This window comes from Pan paniscus, chromosome 8 (assembly GCF_029289425.2).
Source record: "Pan paniscus chromosome 8, NHGRI_mPanPan1-v2.0_pri, whole genome shotgun sequence".
Taxonomy (NCBI): Eukaryota; Metazoa; Chordata; class Mammalia; order Primates; family Hominidae; genus Pan; species Pan paniscus.
This window is the reverse complement of record NC_073257.2, coordinates 97,177,463-97,186,117: the sequence shown is the minus strand read 5'-3', so window position 1 is coordinate 97,186,117 and position 8,655 is coordinate 97,177,463. Positions and strand designations below refer to the sequence as shown.

The window sequence follows — 8,655 nt, the reverse complement described above, 5'->3', positions numbered from 1 at the left end:
AGGAGACTAGGAAAGTAACTTAGGTCTTGACCTCTGTGAAATCAGAGATGTAGATAGAAACTTGCGTTCAAATCAGAGCCTAGAAACTCACCAACTGTATGAAAAGAGTGTGGGTAAAATGTCAAACACAGGGTCAAATTTGATATAGATGATCAATCAATGCCAATTACCTTCCCTGCCATAATCTGGGAATCAAACCCAGGTTCCAATTATCACTTATACTATTCACCTCCCTTTTATTGTCCCTTAAATTTACAGTCTTTATCTGTACAGCCAGAGCCACTCCTGACTGTAGATCCATGAGACAGACAACTAAAGAATTTAAATTTCCCATCTCTATCTCCCTTCCTCTCTCTTCCTCCTTTCCTTTATCCTTCCTCCTTCCCTCTCTCACTTTCTTCCTTCTTTTCTTCCTCTCTCCCTCCCTCCTTCCTTCCTTCTTCCTCCCTTCTTTCTTTCTTCTTTTCTGATTTGTTTTCTTTCTTCCCTTCTTTCTCCCTCCCTCTCTTCCAAATTAAATGAACCCTGCTGCAACTGCTTGAATACTAAGGGCTTAAACACATCCAGAACAAGTGGAAGAAATTAACATTCAAGGGATTATCTCATTTCAATCCTTGAAATAACTCCATAAACTAGATAATAATATCCTATCCACATTTTACACTTTTAGAAATATTGAGGCAAGTAATCTTGCCCAAGACCGCTCAGCCAGTCAGTGGTGGAGCTGGTGTGTCTAAATTTATTTACCCTGGATTCCGCTGCCTAACAATGGAACTGTTGCATGTGCCAGTGGCTCAGCAGACACTGGAGGGACATATGTTCCCAGATGCCCCATAGCAATGGCATTGGGGTCACCACCTTCAGAAATAGACTATGATGATCTGGGAGCAGTCCTGGGATTGTGAATGTTGCTGTGAATATGAGTGGATATGAATCACCCCAACTTATAAGGTCTGTGACCACAGGCCCAGGTAGCTGAGATGCTGCTCTGAGAGGGGGGCTCACCTGATGTTTCCATGTGTCTCAGTTAAAATCCATACTGTATTGTGAGGTCACACAGGAATGAGATCCACAGAAGGGCATATGAATCACAGCTGCAGAACAATTCCATTTTGTTGGATACTAGTCGGCAATTTAGCTTGAAAAAAACTATGCTTATGAAAGGATTGGATGAGTCCATTTTGGGCAGCCTGCAGTGTAGCAGGATATTTCTTGTCCTTAATTACTCTGTCCTCTGGTGGGAACAGAAAATACAGTTAATCCATCCCATTCTGTCCTCAGAGCAGAAACTCCCCTTGATTATTTCAACTTTTAAAATACTCTTTGTGTTTGAATGAATGTGACTGTTTGATTGTTGTTTTTAATTTGTAAATTAATATAATTAACAAAGAAATCCTAACTGAAGTGTGGGATTACATTTATTTGGCATCTACTCCATTAATGTCTAGCATCTAAAAAGCATTGTTAATCATATGAACACTGTTAATTATCTCAACATGTTTAATTGCTGTTTTCTTAAATAACTAGTAGGCCATATGTAAATGATCTTTCATGCATTAACACTTCATTTTGTGAAAAAGTAAAACACAAAAGCAGGTTGCATGAAACATTAAACCAAACATGATCTCTGGGCCATGCGTGGAGTATTAGGAAAATGGGAAACCGAGATAATGTTTCCCCCTTACCATGCCAACCTCATACCTCAGTGTCCCAGAGGGGCAAACATAGCTACACTTGGAAATATTATAGAAATGTCAAAAGAACAGCAGATCTGCAGTGTAAATTGTGAAACATATGTTAGAATTCTATTTTTCCTGCGACTGTAAACTTTATAATTTTTTATCAAGCTAGGAAACAAAAGTCATAATATCTAACATTTAGGAACATTTGCTATATTCCAAGCACTGTGCAAGGGCTGGGTGGTTTTCTTTTTTCATTTCATTCTATAGTGGTCCTATTGTGTAGAAAATATGATTATCATCTCAATTTGTAAATTCAGGGAAAAAATTAGGTAGCTTGCCCAAGACCACACTCCTAGTGTGGTGGCCATTAGGGATGCTGGTCTAGTATTTCCTATTTCCTCCTTCCAGGTGGGATTGAACAGCAGCCTCTTTTAGTGGGCTTTCTTTACAAAACCCAACGACTCTACCTCTCTGCTTGCTAAGCATGTGAACTTATCATCTAATGGGGAATGCAAGACTCACTCTCCAGTAAACCTAGAAAACTTAGATAACCTTGCTTCTCATCTAATGAGACAGATATATTCTTCTGTCCAGAAGACATGTTTGATGCGGGAAAATACTTCTGATTTTTTTCCTCTATAAGTGGGGAGGCATAAGGGTGAATGTAGAGGGAGGGGGAAGAGGTGTGTGTTTCTGTGTGTGTGTGTGTGTGTAGAGAAAAAAAAGTGAAGATGTGTGAGAAAGAGAGAGAGAGAGAGATGCGTAGAGGACATGAAAAGAGGACATCAGACCACTAAACATGGTCTAATCACTTAAAATTTTATATCAATTTTAAAATTTGTTGAACCTGAAAGGGCTGAAAAACATAGAAATTGAGGGAGTGAAACATAAGGTCGGGGCATGGGGGTAAGTGGGGTGTGATTTATTGGGGCCAATGCACATGGCAAATCAAGGTGAGAGAATGATTTAGCCGTGGGCAGCACAAGCCACTGCCAAAGATGTGGTTCAGTGCACAAGTTACCCAAAATGTCACGAATGACAGTAGTTGTACATTCTTGAAGGGAAAACACTACACCAATTGAGTTCCTGGAGTTTTCCTTTTTTCTTTTTTAGCTTTCCCTAATTATTGACATATTTGGCCACATTTCCATTATTTTCTTGAGATACACACAAATTGCTGGTTGTTCATGGGTTCAAATGCATATATCTAGAGAGGAAAGGACAGAGAATACACTTGAGTCTAAAGGACCTCATTCTCTCTAGAGAGATTACACTCATAAGTCCAATGTAAATTGGCTTGCATGACATGCAAATATAGGCTTCATGAGTCCAGGAAAGACTGTAGCAGGCTCTAGGCTCTAGTCTGCCCTGTTTGAAATAATGAAGAGTATTATTTGTGAATAGTTTGTTCTTCTTGAAATTCCAGGTGTGACATGGATTCCGTGCCACTGGGCTACTGTTCAACTGTCCTGAAGAAATGGTGTACGTATCACAAGTATCACAAGGGCTGCTGGGTCACTGAGTGATTGTTTCGCATTAGGTGAGACTGTTTCGAAGCCATGATGTTTCACAAGTCTCTGATTCTATATGTGCTGTTTGCTTTGGAGTGAAATTACTTCCTCATGCTTAGCACCACCATTGCCTGATTCCTGTCTGCCTGGAATGATTATCTCCATCTTCAATTTGCAAGTGAAGAAACTGAGCTATAGGGCCATGGCACTAACAGGTTCTCTGGAAAGCAGTGGCTAAGATGGAGTCAGAAATAGAAAAGCTTATTGTGGATTAATTCCTGGGGTGTGATGGCTCATACTTGTAGTCCCAGCACTTTGGGAGGCTGGGGCTGGGGCTTTGCTTGAGCCCAGGAGTTTGAGAACAGCCTGGGCAACATTGGGAGACCCTATCTTTACAAAATATACAAAAATTTAGCTGGTTGTGATAGCACACACCTGTAGTCCCAGCTACTTGGGAGGCTGAGAAGAAGGATCTTTTGAGCCTGGGAGCTCAAGGCTGCAGTGAGCCATGATCATGCCACTGCACTCCAGCCTGGGTGACAGAATATCAGGAGCCATCAGACCACCATGCAGACTTGATAAGGTCTCTGCACAGTCCCAGAAGAAACAAAGCAAAGACTGCCCACTAGAGGAGTCCCCTTTTGAAGGAAATGCGTGGACCCTTTTTTCTCTACCATGCTTAGTCATTGGCAAGGGCTGCCCTAAGAGCAGCATGACTTCAGCTTATAAGTGTGGATGAACTGTACGCCTAATAGCTAGAGGCCATCAGCTATCCACACTCTTCTCAACTGAGCAGCAAGTCCATTCTTGAAAGGGAACCTGAGAAACCTATCTCTATGTCTGCCACAGGTGGTAAACTTTTCCACTTCATGAATAGTAGCAAGTGGCAGGAACAAGATTTGAATCCAGGTGATATGATTCCAGCTCCAGTGTTCTCATCCACTGCTTACTCCAGTTGTGTCTAGCATAGAGATGCCAGAGAGAAATTACAGGTACATCCACCTCCCTTTTCTACAGAGTTCTCTGTGGCCCATCCACTCCCTGAACAGGACTTCCTACTCTCTTGGTGACCAGGACCGCTCTGCTGGTGTCTGCTGCTATAAAGCCCTGGTGTGGCCTTCTCACCACTTACCCTTTTACCAGCACAGGATGGGCCCTGTACTCCCTCTAAAGGTATCCTGTTTGCTGGCAGCTCTCCTCCCTTCCCTTCTGGGTCCTCATCAACCCATTTTTCAGTCTAGATTTTTCCAGGTTAAAAACAGGATAAACAACTTTATCCTTGTTTTTATGAATATCCCAACCCATAGCCCTTCTCTCTTCATTTTGCCCTATGATAGAAGCAATCCTGTTGGGGTTGCTGATCTGCTTTTTCATCCTACCTCCTCTCTCAGTAAATTCAAGGGATATTGTCTATAGGATTGGTCTGAGGAAAACACCTGTGCCTACAGAATCACATCAAATGTCAAACCTTCTAGGGGCCCCGGGTTCCCGCATCTTCCCTGTTAAGGTGGAAGGTTTACATCAGAGTCTTACCAACCATGAGTTTTAACTCCACAGTGACAGGGGCCATGGCCTTTCCCCAAAACACCTATTAAACTCTTTCACAAATAGAATCCTCAGTGGCTGAACATATCAGAGTCTTACATAGATCAACATATCAGAGTCTCTTCTTGGATAGATGTACAGAATAGCAATCACCTTGCAACCATGGCTACATTATAAATGAGCTTTCCAAAGGGGCATCAAACAGAGGAAGAGAGATGGAGAGAAATTTTGAGGAGATTTGCTTTGTCCCCCACCTTTATTGCGTATTGAATCTTTCCTGGGTGAGGATGAGATTCTACTCAGCTGTTCTCCTAAGGAGTCAGCTGTCAGTGTATTAATGTGATCCCTGTTGCAACCCCAAGTGAATAATGATAACCTGGCAGACACGCAATTATGCATTGACAATTTTAGAGCTGCCTCTGCCAGCCCCATCCTCCCCAGCAACTCACAGCTTTCAAGCCTCAGCCCCACATGATTTCTAAATCAATCATAGCCCAGGCAGGGGACAGCCAGCCCACAGGTTTGTGAATCTTGCTTCTGTAAGGTCAGTGTGGACATGATAAGGTTGAACCTTGGATAGTCTGTCCCCTTCCCCAAATGGCCCCAATGTATCACTAATGCTGTTTGCAATATGATACTGTTTTTCCCAAATGTTTTGACATTGAGGCTACATCTGCAGCAATAACCCAATGGAAAATGTAGCTAAAGAGATGATAACATGCCACCTGGGAAAGGAAGCAGCATCAAAAATCTAATTTCCATGAACAAATTTCCGCAACACTCATTGATGGGACAATCATATTCACCTAAATCTTTAACTGAGCATTTACAAACTATGATTCCATTAGATTTTAAACAAGACTATTCTTGCAAATGTGTTTTTATGGAAAAACTAATAAGAACAACCTAATATTGTATCTAGTGTGAGAATTTTTTTAAAAGATAATTTTAAGCTACAGAACTAACATAAGCTATACCTCTATTTTTCCTGGTGAATATTATGAAACAAAAAGATTTTAAAGCCCTGGTAGACATTAGGATAAAACCCAAACTTAAAATTTGGGTTGTGTGCCAATTTAAATTTAATCTTCTAGTTATATTTAATTATTCTGTTCCTTTTATTCAGGGGTGTTGTCTCCATGTCTTCTGTGAAGGGCACTCTCTTAGCCTAATGCCTCCTCAGGGACCTCGAACTTTGATCTCTGAACTGCGTCCTCCCAGGGCCCAGAGGGAAGATCAATCACTCAGGCATCTCCCAGGACACCAGGTCAAGTGGCAGAAGTTCATCCTCTGGGATTCTTTGTCCTCTGTAACATCGATTGTCAACTTGGCAAAGCCAGCTTGACAAAACCAGAGTCTTTGTGTACAATCCATAGACAGCACTGGGAAGAGCAAACCATGAGAGGCCAGCACTAAACCCTTAGGGTAGCTAAAGAGGAAGCATGGTAAGACCTCATTCTGCAGCAGAAGAAAACAAACAATCTGCTCTACATGTACCCAGCATCACGTGAACATGAACCAGTTGAGTAACGCCTGGGCCTCTGTTCGCTCATCTGTAAATGGGCTGGTTGCCCCTTCTTGCAATGGACAAGCCTGCATCTGCAGAGTTCTAGTCCTGTGTCTTGTGTCCTTGCCACATCCTCCTCTGGGAGCACTCCGCAAAAGCTCAGTTATTGTTAGCCCCCTTCTCTCAACCTCCCCAATCATTGCACACTCATAGACAAAGGACAATCTGATCTTTATGTGACCAAGATAAAATTTGATGGGAGATCAGCAAGACATAAAGGAAGGTTCTTAAATGACATATTTATCCTAACATTGTTCTGGGAAGAAAAGTATCCATTGTAAAAACTAAACATGTCTGATTAAATGATAAATGCAGGAAGGTCACAGTGGAACAGTCACTATGCCAAAGATTCTCAGATTATCAAAGCCCTGTCAGGCCACTTCAGAAAAGGGGATTCCCAATATGAGTTCACAATACTTTGACATCTGAAGAGGTCCGTTAGCCTAAGGCAAAGGAACTGCAATGTGCCAGCCTAAATGTTCTGCTTCTCACTCTCACAGGAAGAAGGAAAACTGGAAAATGGGAATCTGCAGATGCGGAGAGCGGAGAATTTCCTAAGTATTCTGGGGATACTAGTAGGAGTTAGAGGAGAGAGTATGTATTTTGTAGCCAAATAGAAGTTTGGGACATGCTGGATTAAGAACATTGCTAGACTTTTGGTATATGACATATCATTTATTCCTTACCTCAACACTTCAAATTTTAGGTCAACATATCTCTCTTTCTCTGTAGTGGGAGATGAATTCAATGACTTACTCAAGGTCATACAGTTAGTTATGTCAGAACTTGAATTTTATCTCAAGTCAGCTTTATTCCCATACTGGCAGTTTTCTGTATGATTGTGTTCATTACACAAGAAAGGAGCAGGAAGTTCTTTGGAAGGATATTTTGAGATTTAAAAATAAAGCTTTCCAATAAAGACTATGGTCATCAGAATAAAACCTGCACATGTATGGGCAGTATGCAGTTGATCATGTTCTCCACCTTCAAGTCTATGCAAAATCAACATCCCAAGGACAGGCATAAGCCACATTCTCTTTCACTAGCTAGTACAGAGCCAGAGCAATTAATAAGAACCGTTGTCTTTGTTGAGCATAGAGGTATCATTAGACTAAAGAAATGTCATTGGAAATTCTTTCCAATGTGGCCAGTCTCAGTCCAAGCCCTTTCCTAGCTGGGTATAAGGATTAGTCAGGTGGCAGAGCTACCCCTTTCTGAAGCCAGAAGGAGCAAGTCCAACAAGGCCTCGGGCCTTCGCATCTGGAAGTGGGGGACCCAGGCTGATTTTTTTTGAAACAGGAAAAGTTGTGTCCTGTCGTTCCCTTTCCCTGGGAAACTTACCCAACTTTCCAGCCAAGCTCGTCACTCTCACAGTCTGTGCTGTATCTCAAGTGTGCATCCCTGGACACAAACCTAGTTCTGCACATCTGCACTCTTAAATGTTAAACTCATACCCTGCTCCCTTAGAATTACACCCCTCACACCATCTCCACAGAAAATGGTGTGTGCCAAGAAATGGACTTAAACTTTTTCATAACCATCAGTCTTTTTGTTGTGATTTTGGTCTTCCTGAACTTGAAGGCCTGAAAATTCTCACTCCTCTTTCTGGCTTTGTGTTTCTCCTTTTCCATGGTTTGTGTAGCTGTTTTGCAACCCTCACCTGAATGCAGCTGCTTTTGGGGATTCTGAAACCACAAATAATCACTATCTTTTCTCTGGACATGACACCTCAGAACTAATACAGTTGAAAGCTCTCAAAACAAATTATAATATTGAGACAGGGCTTCTCTGAAAACAGTTTGAGCCATGTTCCTATAAATGTATGTCTGTATGTAATCCATTGTGTCTTCAAGCCTCTGGAAGACAATGGCCTGCCACTCAGGAAAGATGCCAAAATGCAGAGGATTTCTGCAAATGCTTCCCTTCAGAGAGGGACCAAAGGCCCTAGGCTCTCAGGGATGAGAGAAGGAAGGAAGCAGGACTTCTGGGAGGTACCATTCCTGAGAGGTGGCTTGGCTGCAGGTCACAGAGGCCCCAGGGTCCTGTCTATGAGTGGCTAGAGGGAGCAGCTCCCTGTCTCAGCCTTTGCACAGAAGAGGGGTGTAAATGACAGTAGCGTTAGGTGACAGGGGGCAAAGTCATCCTACAACTGCTTGTTATTTGGAAATTAGTGCTATTTTCTAATATGGAGAAATTACAGGTTGCTAATGTGATCCTGATGGAAACAAAATACTGTGGCTGATCCCTTCTGTCATTCAAACCCTGGTGTCAGCAGGGAATCCCCATGCTGAGGGTTAAATTATGATGGTTTGAAAGGGGAAACTTTAAAGCATAAATATCAGGTATTTGT

The 8,655-nt window shown here is 42.1% G+C and overlaps 1 long non-coding RNA gene across 1 annotated transcript; it reads left to right on the top strand.

The window, feature by feature from the left end:
• The first annotated feature begins 1,142 nt into the window (after positions 1–1,142).
• LOC130540545 (uncharacterized) lies at positions 1,143–6,620 on the top strand. The gene is made up of 4 exons (XR_008954535.1): positions 1,143–1,339; positions 2,091–2,283; positions 3,109–3,164; positions 5,865–6,620. It is a non-coding gene; the product is annotated as an uncharacterized LOC130540545 (long non-coding RNA).
• The last annotated feature ends 2,035 nt before the right edge of the window (positions 6,621–8,655 follow it).